Below are 13,305 nucleotides of genomic sequence, written 5' to 3'. Positions count from 1 at the left end.
GGATGCAAATAACAGCGTCTATGTCAACAGCATGAGGAAATTACTCATATGCGTAGACAAATATATCACTGAGCAACACGCTTGATATTTGCGAGAGAATCTGCAAAATAAATTTACAGTAGCATGAACATTATTTAAATTACTTGTCATCGCAGTCTCCAATCTCCAAAACGAAAGTTGTTGAATTGACGAGTAAGACGGGTAGTCGCACAATGCGGTGATGCATGCGAAAACGAGATTTGACGAGACTCTCGTCCACAGAACGTGCTTCCCAATAGTGTAATGTACACTGTAATGAAGCCGTCTTAATCAGTCGGTACGACGGAAAGATATCGCTTCTCTGAATTCGAACCTGTCCACAGTGAAAGGTAAGTGAAGATATCAGACACAGTATCTCAAAAGTGAATGCTCGCTTTAAGGGATAGAAATTTGTATTAACTTGAAATTCAGCCTTCAGTATATGCTGTTGACAAAGAAGTGGTAAAAATCGAAAAATTATTAATCATGTTTTAAGGGTATCCTGCAAAAGAAATTTATGTTTGAAAAGGCTCGCCGCTAAACTAAAAAAGCACTTACACGCTTGTGGATTGATCGGTGCTATTTATTAAACGGCAGAATAAGCAACAGTTACTTCCTGTCTGCTAGTACCACAGGGCTTTATGTCGATTATGAGCAGCAAGTAAATTTTATAATCGAGGAAATATTAAGTCCTCTGCAGTTTGGATAACAATCAGGGCAAGTAATTCAACGTTTAAAAATTGAAATCGACGACTCATACTTAAACACGTAGTAGGGTCTTGCTTGGAGCATGCCACAATTGTCGCATAAAAAAGTTGAGATGCATAGCGTGCTATGTTGCTGAAGATGACATATCTGATGCTGCAGCATTTAATGGAGTATTCTCACATAGGGGCTACATTCGTGAAGTACGGCTCGGCATACAAACACAGAAAACTTAATCAACATGAAATTCAATGACAATCATCCTTCGCATTGTCACTCTCACAACACAAAGCCGTGCTGTTTTCGATGGGCGCTAGACTGACAACCCGGACTAAATCTGCTGCATGGGAAAATATTCACAATTCAGATTTACCCATTAGCTCAAACGCAGACATAGCTATGGTGATTAATTTTCTTACGGATATATGCTTGTACAGACGATAGGATTAATGTAAACATTCAATTTAGGACGGAATACATTCGGGCTAATATGCACACCGTTGGTTAGCAATCCAAGGCCTGTTTGCTTTTATTATATTGTGGACCCCTGAAGGTTCGTCAAATGATGAATAACAGATTTTTTTATAGACTACATAAGCGAACATAAAATTACCTCCCCGACAGTTTCCGACGATTCAAAACGTATTTTATCCGCAGTATAAATTTCCGTAGTGTCGTATCTCATCAACCTCTCGCTCGTAAATTAAACAAAGTCTTCTTCAAACTGTGTGTTCGGTCGCATTCTTGAAATATTCACCTTAAAGTAATTGGCTCCGGCGGTTGCACAAATGTCCCTTGGCATTGTAAACAGGGATTGTCTTTGACCTTGATAATAGGTGATTGTATATTTATATGTTAATATAACAAGATGAACTACATTTGTATGCAATCTAATCCAGCAACAACACTTTTCAATTGCCGTACATACAAGCATTATTCAGTTATAAACTCGCTGCATGATCGAATTGGGTAATAAAGCTATTAATTTCTATTATCATAAAAAATACTTACATTGGTACATTACATTTAAAGAAACTTGAGACGTTTAATCATAAGTGCCCTGCTTTTCGTGTTTGCGAATTCGCTATAGTAATACGGTATGCACAGTTAGTGAATAAAGTATGTATGTAAAGCTTAGGACTCGATGCTCCATCGATAAACTGGCAATAACTATGCGAAGCCAACTATTCAACTGTAGAGCTCATATAAGCCTTTGAAGTAAAAGATACACCAGACTTTGACATGTACAGCTGTAACAGACAAGTGAAATTTAGGCATAGCCCTACCGCGGTAGCCTGTAATGAAATATTGTCGGTATATTTTATTTGCGATACACAGACGCCATTCTTAATTATAAACCTTGGGGGTTTTACTAAACTTGTAGGTTTTGTCCATTACACCAGTTGCTACTAAAATGGCCATACTGTTAGATTAAAATCGTGTTAAGGATTGGAAAATGCAACCCCGTTGGTTTGTAACAATGCTCCTGGAGCGTGTGTGATGGCTCTACCTGTTCTCCTTGTATTTCCTTTATTGTCTCATATCGGTGAAGCGAACCACACAGATTCGTGGCATTCCTGATAAAGAAGAGCTACCGACGTGATGCATCCTATGCAACTGATCTCAAGTTCACGATGTTTCGATACAAATATTTTTCGCACCCTGAGTTCTCATAACAAATTAAACGTTTTGAGTAGCCGAACACTGCACATCAATATTTTTATTTGAAATTTGTCGGCTTCCTCGCAAGAGTCAGTCTGACTTTGAGGATATTTTGCCATCAACGATACACGGTTGACCTTTCAGTGTAAAAAACCTGTAGATATTACGTTTCAAAAACCGACACAGAACTCACATTATCCTTACATTCAGAAGGCGATCAGCAATTCTATCCAGGGTGTAGATTCAGGAACGGTTATATACCTTTGTGATGTTGATTGACAGCAAATAAGCTGATTGTGTGAATACTAACTCTACATTACGTATTTCGATAGATGACAATAAACTTTGAGATATCAAGATCAAAGACACCTATGGAGATATTTAAACCGATAACGATGCAATGACTTAATATCATAATCGATGAACCCAATTTCATATTGATATCTGGGTAGCTAATACATCATTGTGACATTGTCATTGCATATACACGATGAATCTTAATCTTGTCAGATAACGTCAGTATTTGCCGGTTGAATTTATCTTGGCGCGCCGTAAATCAGTCCTCCCAGATAATTTGCGTGCGACGTTGTTAGTGTTTTAAAAGCATCAGCAATGACAGGGCGCACATCGGGGAACGGGGGGGAGACAGATGAGATAATTACTTATAGTTTTAATGGCAGTCGGGACGGAATTGAACCCAGAGAGGATAGGCCACTGTACAGCTGCTTTAGTTTGTGCAGCAAAACTATTTGGATGATACATGCACATTTAATACGGACGTTTTACTCTCCCAAAGACTGTTTTTATTTGATAGGTCTAATATGTATGTACATGATGTTATATGTATGGCAGACGAATGGTATAGACTGCCGTATTACAATCACACTGCTTTTCAGAGACTGACGTCAAATTCTGATAAGTTCACAATAATGTAAGGCTTTGCCACGTTGTCACACGTTCCATTCTTACAAATGTCTGAGTAAGGTTACGGAGATAATTTCATTTATATCTGAAATGTCAACGCTTAGCACATATCACCATCAAATTCAATACACATTCACACAGTGTCATTGGCATTATTCAAATGATTTTCATCTCGTGGCTGATCTGTGATTGGCCGCGAGTTTCTCCGTCAATTCACATGCAAATGTTCCGTATGCATTTACTTTTTGTATCCTGTCAATGGCTGGCTGTTAACTCCATGCAACGACCACATCGAAGCAAAATACTAGTAATGTAATGGGTCAGTAGTGTGAGCATTTAAATATGAAAGCATGAGAGCGAATCTTTCATAAACGCTGACAGATTTCATATCGATATCGGGACCTCATACTGCTATGCTCAAGGCCACACTGAATACATCATGTTTGTCTTCTGTTCAATTTTAGCGTTTTTGAGAATATTTATTCTGTCCGAGTTGTACTCGGCGCGATGTACAAAAAATGCTGCTTGAATCGACCACTACAGACAATTATTCTTTCGGATGTATTCGTTCGAATTGACATGATTACTATCTGTTTGCGGCGTTGCCAAAGCGACATACATTGTCGAGTATCCATCATGACAGGCAAATCGTGTCAAATTGGAATAAAGATGACTCGTATAAAGTATTGTTAAATCACATCACTGCTGCACCCTTAAGGTCACTGATTGGTTATCTAAGTACACTTGGCGGAAGGCGGAAAAGTAATGTTAGTTAATTTTATTCCAAGTACAACATACTTTTTCTGGAAAATGTTGCCGAGAAAGGCGAAAAAGTAGCGTCATTTTTATTTCAATGTGTTACCATAACAACAGCTATTATCCTATTTACTCCTGCTACAAGTCTTTTTTCCACATTGTTGAATAATTGGAGTAAAGAGAAGGAACAACCAAATGTCGATATCTACAGTGAACTTCATCGCAAACATTCTGGACTAATCGGTTGAATGGCTTAACACTTTAACACTTATCGATTTGCCGGTCGTCCATGACAATAAAAGACCCTGGGAGCTTAAGTTGCAATTGACATGTGCAACGTTTTCTCTGCATGTTATTACTATTGAGCGCCAGAATACATTTATTACTTCACCAGCATAACATTAACAGCTCCGCATAACAGCTCCGTATAACATCTCTATAATTTTTGCTTTACTTCATGATGCAGGGCCATTCATGTCCGACAATGCTTTGACTACAACGATCATCTGCCATTTACTCACCCCAATACATAGATAATAACATAATTGAAAAGTTAATGCATACACAAAGCTGTAACAATCTATTCTTATGGACTAAATGACTTCATTATTTATTTTAATGTTTTTCATGTATTTATTTATTTTTGTTTATATCTATACAAGCATAATGGAAATATGTAAACTTTTCAAAGTAATCGGAAAACTTGTCAAATCAGGAAGAACATTTATTCTTCACGGCAACATTTCCTTAAGTCATAGAATTATAAATCACCGTGATCCAAATTTAAAGCTAAGTCTTACAACGTGACATCCATCTGTGACTTTTTATTGCTGAGCTTATCCGACGAAATTTTCACACGTGTATTAAACATGAGCTTTTATATCAATCTATAAAATTATACAACACGTACAACATGGTATTTCGATCCAAGAATAAAAAAAACTTTATATTTCCAGAAATATTTATGAATGTGGCCCTTCAGTATTTTCTATTCGCAACTTTAAAGTGCCCGTTTGGAATAGTAATGTTGTGAAGAGATTTTGTAGACTTGAAAAACGCAAGGCTTTAGAATATTTGGATGTAACATCAAATAAAGTTGTTTTTGCTTTTTTACTCTACCTGTTAATGTTGACACACATACTTATATATATATATAATATATATATATATATATATATATATATATATTATATATATATATATATATATATATATATGTATTTAGCTCTACTCTAGTATTGAGCACTCTACTCCAGCTGATCTTGAACTAAACAAGTATATATATATATATATATAATATATATATATATATATATATATATATATATATATATATATATATATATTACGTGCCTAGGATCATGCAACACACGTACCGATGACAAAACATCACGTGACTATTTACAGTTGCACAAGACGTTGTAGTATTCTTTAAAATACCATTCATATTACCGCTTCCTTTTGTGTTTCTTTTGCTGTTGTTGTTTACAAAAGCCGGACATAATGACGTGAGCTAGTACCTTAATAATGGTTACTTTCTTTTCTGGACTTTATTAATATTCATATGATACAATATTTTAGCCACATTTGCTTCGTAGATTTTTGTACTGCTTTTGACAGCCCTATCCCAAGGTCAAATGGTCTAACCTAATTAATGAAGCTAGCAGCTTTTATTTTAAGCTGAAGAAACACATGCGTCCGCCAACACACACACTCTTTCAAAGGATAAAGGTTCCACTGAGACAAGTCAAGAAAAGGCCCAATCAAACGTACTCAAATCACTGTTTGCAAACAACCTGGGTGGTCACGGAATTCGCATGCACTACATCAGTGTGGACAGTCATATACAATAACAATAGTCTATATTGTATTAATGACAAGTATCATCTTAGTTTGTGAAGGCCAAGTGCAAGGGACCCAAAGTGCATTTTGAACACTATAACGCAAAAGTCTGCGCTCGACAAAGGAGAAAATAAAATCGAGGATTATTTGGTTATTTTTGACCGAGCCAAAGATCTAAAGAAGTAGGGAAGAGATATATTTAGACACAGTTTTTGGGTATCCACGTTTAGTCCATTACAAAATATGATTTATTGTCGGGGCTGATATCACATACATCGAACTTTAGGGTTCTGATACATTTGTCATGAGTGACTTTATTGAATAAAGAAATCACTGTCAGTGATTAAATCATAACGATTCATCTTTCTCATCATTTTGTTTTGTTTATGATTTTCGACTTGTCACTGACTACCAAGATTCTGTTATCACGGGCCTAAAAGTTTCACTGTCGAGAATAAATGGGCTGTATAATGTCTCATGGTTCACCTGGTCAGCTAATACCCATACAGTAATGTGTTATGGTTCGTGATTTATGTATGGAGGACGGATTATTTATGCGGCGCTTTTGGCTTGGACAGAATTAAAATTCAAAACTATCATTTATTGCCCTACTGAGGTTTGTTAATTAGGTGATATGCATGTTCTCATTTGTTTCCATTTGCGATATTGGGCAAATTGTAGCAAGGGCATGCCAATTGATTTGAATAAGGTCAAAGTTCATATATTTTATATTTGCTTTACACATTGTATTAATGATAGCATTTTTCATATTTGATGTATCTACGTTTTTGTAATTTAAACAAGGAAAGTTATTTGTATATAGTGTTACATATAGATGGATAGATACATAGGTGTATGACATTACAGCAGAAAAACTTGTCTAATATTCATTTAATTAAGGTAAATTTAGAATAACGAGAACAAGTCATGTGAATAAGATTAAATGGACGGTGGTAATTGATATTGGTGTTACAATACCTTTCCTCAAATGCATCTATGTGATGTGTACGTGTGAATAGCAAAAGCGTTGGATAACACTCAGATTCATGTGTATTTTAAACTATTTAATATCAAGGATTGAGACTAACATCACTAACATCACTATCATTGTAGGTTTTCCAGACGTTATGTCACATTTGGAAAAGTGAAAATGTGTAAACAAAACTGTCTTGATTGAAGCTATTGCTGACTCACGCTTCGTCGAATTGATGTGTGAGCAGATTATACAGGATTTGGAACACGTTAACAGATACCTAGGGTGGGAAGGATGATTGAGGGGAGGGGACTCCGATATTCTAATGATGTGTGAGCACATGAATGCCTTAGAGGTATCGGGCGCGATTAGGGATTAGAGAAAACCATCTGCATGGAAAGTAATTTATAGGAAAAAGTTAGGTTTACAAATGAAGTAATTACACGACTGAATTAAATCATGAAATTACTTATGATGTTGAGATACAGTCCTTGGCGTTTAACTCAATTTATCGTTGTGTTCTGGTCTTTTTACAGCGACATAAATTCGAAATGAAATTATGTTTGTTTTCTTAATTAATCATGAGTGTAACGCAAGTAACCAGCTGTAGATAAATCGCTCGGTGCAGGACAATTTCCCTAGAGTTTGAACGTAGAAGTAAAGCAAGGAATATGTTTCCCTAAGGGTTGCCCATATACAAAATAGTAGACGGGAAACGAACAGTTCTCTTGTCAGGGATTGTATCAGATTACGTCCCCGTTGTCCGCAAATTTGCTATCGTAGAACAGAGAAGATATCGCAGCAACACCAACCTTTTTGAAAGTGGTGACATGCTATAACGAGGAAATATGTTCATGTAATAATTACATATAGTTTCTAAAGGTGAACAAGCACTGTGTATAGCTTTGCTGAACACAATTAGCCAAAATAACGTGAAATAATCTTTTCCACGGATTATCTCAAAGATGGTGTGAATGAATAGCCTGACACTTAAACAATGCTGTGTACGCTTCGTTCCGGAATATTACTCCCAGGGAAGGCCAGATAATAAAAAGATCTAAATTAGGAGTCACTTTGAAAAAGTGTGCATGAGGGAAAAGACCCGTTAAACTAATAATGTGTTTCGTTATTAATAATGTAGTATAATACATAGCTTTAAAATATGACTATAGCTTAACCTAAATTTGTCCCTTTTAATATAATTAAGCATAATATACCTGCCGGGGTATTGTCTGTCCTTTCTATAATGGACATGGCAAAAGTATTAGGGTAGGGAGGTAATTAATTTTTTAAGTGTACTAGGGTATGTTTGATCAAAGAGGCCTTGGCAGCATATCCCTTTCCGGAGGTAATGGTGAATGTCTCATAATATGTAGTAAGATAGACTATTAATCTAACGAAAGACGCCCATGATTTACAATATGGCAGCGAAGGGTTTCTTTAATTTGAAAATATTCCAATTTTCACCCTCTTGTCTGAATAATTGATAGACTCAATAGACACCAGAAATACAGCTTTGAATTCAGTATGTGTTTGTGATGTTTGTGACGCTTTTTCTTTTTGCATTTTTTGTTATAACTTGAAGATGATTGACATACATATTGCTACTTTGATCTTTCAACCAGCTTGTCAATTTTTCTCAAACTACATGCCAATTTAATTGTATTTATACTGCACAATTCACGCAGAATCCAATGTGAATTCACACAAAGATTAGTGAATGAGCAGATATCATCACCATTTTATTTCAGTAATTAATGCTTGTATTGATATGAAACCATACATGTAGGGAGAAATTAATAAGATTGTCGAAGGCTTATGGTGAACATTTTACAGTACAATACACACATATAGAGAGGCTTATTAATAACCAATCTGTTAAATTAATGAGCTGTAAGATTAAATATCTTCAAGCAAAATTGACTGAACACCCGAGAATGAATAATTAGCAAGATTGAGCACAGCACTTAAATAGATTAATACACATACAGGTTTTCTATCGTCAGTAACGTTGATCTCTCACCCGGGGTAAGACTTACAAAAATAAAGCGTTTTTGAAGAAAGAGAACAGTTGTATTATACTGTAGTTTGGACGCCCCTTTCTAATTCCGTGGAATACCATATATCATCTCTGCCGTAAACATTTTCCGGGTCTAATAGCTGCAAACTGCAGGGGCTAGCTTGATTGATGTCTGCTGAAATGTGACGCCTCTGTAAGAGGACATAAAAATGTACAATTTTTGCCATTTCAAAAGTACCTTTATCGTCACGCTCTGCGTTTCAGAGTAGTTACGTGTGAATCCAAAGTGCCTTTACACACACCCGATATGGATCTACACTGTCAGCAAGTTCAACGTACTTCTCTACGATCGAGCAAGATGTAGAGCAGAAATCGCTTTAAACTGTATTCTCACTAAAACTGATATGAGTGTTCGGCTCCTCTTCCAGTATGCTATCACGTTCGGGACGGGTATCAGAATACGACAATGAACACATTTGCCAACTGCAGATAGGAAGGTCAGTAGCAGTGTCATTGCCGATGCTGTAGCTGCTTCCCTTTGATAGAAATCAAACGACTGCATGCAGAGATGTGGAAACATTCAAAACTGAGTGCTTTTAACGCGAGTTTCAAAAAAAGTATGGTTTTCTTTTTTTGTGAATGTGGCACTTCTGCTGTTGACTCCTCTGACCTTGAAGGCCCATGAGCTTTTCTTGTCAAATTAGTCTTTTTAGAGTTACCGGATGAGACATACGTTTCGGACAAAAGAGATGCTAGATCGCTATCATTGTCGTCATGACAGTGTAATGTCACTGTCATTCTAATTACTTTCGATATTTCGTGGCGTTCATAGTCGCCATGCCGAAAGACAGATTTGGAATACCGGTGTCGATGCTCCAAATATGTGGCATTGGGTTGAAACTACTAAGGGTTGGACCATTTATATCCTTTGGGGGGTCTGGAAGATTTAAGATGTTGCATTTCTTTGTACCTGGTCCACTGTTCAATTTTTTTCACTCTCTGATGACTGGTAACTTTTTTTTTCTCGCACTCCTCATTTGGATACTTTTTCCCCCAACAACAAATGTACAGTCCTCTACTGTTTGCGCTGTAGAATGTTGCACATTACGTAATCAGTTCCCAATTTTATGCAAGCTGTCTAAATTATAGAATTCTTATTTGTAATTCATAATATAGGGACCACAGCTCAGTCGTTAACAATCACAGATGTAATATGCTTTTATTGTCTTATGTTTACATCCAAAATTACATTGTGATATTAATATCTAGTGGAAAAAAATAAGCTAACAAACAGAACAAGAAGTTTAAAAAGCTAAAAGTTGCTACATGTTCTGACCACAATTATACCCTTGGGACCGAGCTATATGAGGAAGGCATTAAAATCTAAATGTTACACTCCCCAAATGTATGTGGCCAAAGAACCATTGTGTATCTGACACAGTCTTCAATTTCCGCCCGAAGGGCGCCCTGAAAATTATAAAAATGTATTCCAGAAAATAACTTTTGATGATTTTTTCCTTTCACCTTAGTAAGCTATCTTTTTTGTGAAAGCCCCCTCTGGCTGAATTTTTTTTCATTGACATTCGCTGGGAATATTTTTTTTGTAAATCTTCCAGACCCCGCCCAGGATATCAAATGATCCACCCCTAAACACGGGTCCCGACAGCTCTCATGTCTTCAATCAGAGGTCACAGATCAGCTGTTCTGTCCTAGTGCTCAGTCGTCTATGCGTATGCGCACTTCGTTTGATACAAAAGAGGAAGTGATTTGGCGCCTACATTAATTTGTAAAAAAAAATTGTTAGTACTCTGGTATCTACATGACCCGACATCAGCCACTACATGTCTTGCAGGCCAATTGAAATGCTCCTAATGTAATAAACATACTCTAACCAGTATAATATTACCATGCCCTTCCCGTCGCATTTTAATTGGTCGAGCTGATTCACGTGACTGACCACAAATACCCATTATATTACCAGGCCCTGCCTGTCGCATTTGATTGGTCGAGCTGAACCACTGACTGACCACAAATACACAGTAATGGTCTGTTTATGCCCGTGAATATGAATAATAAGTATCGCAACTTTACAGCTAAAACGTAAATCATAATCAATCACAAATAAAATGGAGCACTTGTGGGCCAGGTTGAGATACTTTTTTCTGAAAATATTTCCAGATTTACCAATATTTTACAGCGTGCGTGACTGCGTCGCGTATTGCTCAGTTCTTTGGCCCAGTTGTCGTTCGCTCCGAAAATTTTCGCAAATTTTGACGGTTTCTCCGGTTGGTTGATAACATAATAGAAATAACAGACTCCGCACTGACCATTAACGTTTATTTATGGGCGCGGGCTCGAGGAAAGCCAAATTAACGGGCTCGGCAAGCGCCCATTAATTTTTGGCTTTCCTCTAGCCCTTGCCCATAAATAAACGTCAATGGTCAGCGCGTCGCCCGTTATTTCTATAGTAATGGTTTGTTTATATGCCCCTGAATATGAATAATAATATTGACAACTCCAAGTATCGTAAATTGTGATTTGTACAATGATCATAATCAATCACAAAATAAAATGGACACTTTTGGGCCTACTTTTGATACTTTTTCCAAAAAATCCCTAGAATTGCAAATTTTTTACAGCGCGTGACGGTGCGCCGTGTTACTGCCCAGTTCTTGGTCCCCGTTGTCTTTCGTTTGCAAAATTTCCTTAAATTTTGACGGTTTTCTTGGGTTCGTTGATAAATATAATGGAAATAACAGACTCCGCCCTGGCCATCAATGTTACTTATGGGCGCGGAAGCCAAAATTAAGGGCTGGGCAAGCCTCGCCCGTTAATTTTTGGCTTTCCTCTCGCCCTTGACCATAAATAAATGTTGATGGTCAGTGCGTTGCCCTGTACTTCAATAACATACTATAGCCTTTCTTTCTTTGCTGGTAAATATTATGATATTGATGCTATAGAAAACTGAAAACGAACAAACGGATGTGAACTTGGCTCCATTCTTCATCACCATCAGTTTCCTTCATCCTTTGCAGTTCACAGTTCGTAATATACCATGAAATTCAAGATGTAAGAAGAGGGCCATAAATATAAAGGCATTGTTGGGAAGAAAAACTCTACGATTCTCTTTTATAAACTTGAGTGACACTCTGACACATTTCAAGAAAACTGTTCTGAAGGACCCGAGGCGACACTATACCTACTTTATATGGTAAATTAATGATTTGTTATGTTTTAATGGTGAAAATTCGCAATTTTACTATTTACTTTTATCTTTTATATGTATTGCATATTATATTAGTCACTGTTACAATTACTCTTTCTAAGAGCTGTATTTCTATTGTAGGGCATGACTCTTTTAGTTGATTGTTTGGAAATAAAACTCTGTAAATCCTATTTGCGACACATTAACTATGAAATTCATTTTTCGCACACTATAAATCTATATGTCTAATGTGTTAAATCCTTCATCCTTGGCATTAAGAATAAAAACGTCAAGCCATCCAGAGGCTAAGTTTCAGCAAATTTAAGGAAATACTCCAAAAATAGCACAACACGATTTACCTTTAAGAAAACCCTTTATCACCGGATTAAATTGCATCAGCTTTATCGGCGAGAAGGAAAAGCACATATTTACTGTAAATACCGCCGTAGTCCGATAACTTCGGTTGTTCGGGAAGATCGCTCAGTGTCATGTGCCAGGCAGACAGAATAGAAGGGTCATGGGGTCAACAATACAGACTCGATTGCTGCAGATAGATAAGGCAAATTTATTCCCCTTTCTTGAAATGTGGTTGTTAATCGAGATCTGATACAGGAATAAATGATCAACGGTTTCGTTAAAGTTTATAGTCAAAAACAGGATGGTTGAACAGTCTCATATACATTACGTTTACTTTTTTGTAAGTCCCACACAAGTTCAATAGATAACATTGTAGATAAAAGAGCCGACTCATTTGAGTGAAATACCAATCATGTAACACTCCACTCCACTGTTTATCCTTGTGTGTCTATAAAAACAGATTGGCATCAGTAGGTATACATCGTATTATGGTTTGTTTAGCCAGAGTGCTGTCCTAATTAACTTCAGTCTCTACTATCAACTCAACAAGTAATTTATCAATTCCCTTGTGTGTTCTATCCAGACACTCAAATGAGTCGGCTCTTCTTATCTACAATGTTATCTACAAAACTTGTATGCTACGTACAAAAAAGTAAACGTAATGTATATGAGACTGTCCAACCATCCTGTTTTTTGCTGTATAAGTCAAACGTGGCAGTGAGTGTTTTACCAGTAATGGGGCAACGTTTATTCAGGGTTGCACAAATGCCCGTTGACCCTTGAAAGGTCAGGTTTGGCATTAAACGTTCAGTTGTTTCCACTTTCCTTCAAGGCGTTCGCTAA

General features: G+C 36.8%; 1 protein-coding gene across 2 annotated transcripts in view; it reads left to right on the top strand.

Moving 5' to 3' along the window:
- The first annotated feature begins 253 nt into the window (after positions 1-253).
- LOC139114704 (corticotropin-releasing factor receptor 1-like) overlaps positions 254-13,305 on the top strand; it is a 130,763-nt gene continuing 117,711 nt past the window's right edge. For both annotated transcript variants that reach the window (XM_070676574.1, XM_070676575.1), the window contains exon 1: positions 254-368. The gene's annotated coding sequence lies outside the window, so the exon portion shown is untranslated. The remainder of the gene's footprint in view (positions 369-13,305) is intronic.

Source organism: Ptychodera flava, chromosome 16 (assembly GCF_041260155.1).
Source record: "Ptychodera flava strain L36383 chromosome 16, AS_Pfla_20210202, whole genome shotgun sequence".
Classification (NCBI taxonomy): domain Eukaryota; kingdom Metazoa; phylum Hemichordata; class Enteropneusta; family Ptychoderidae; genus Ptychodera; species Ptychodera flava.
Note: the sequence above shows the minus strand (reverse complement) of the source record. Positions and strands in the feature narration are given on the sequence as shown.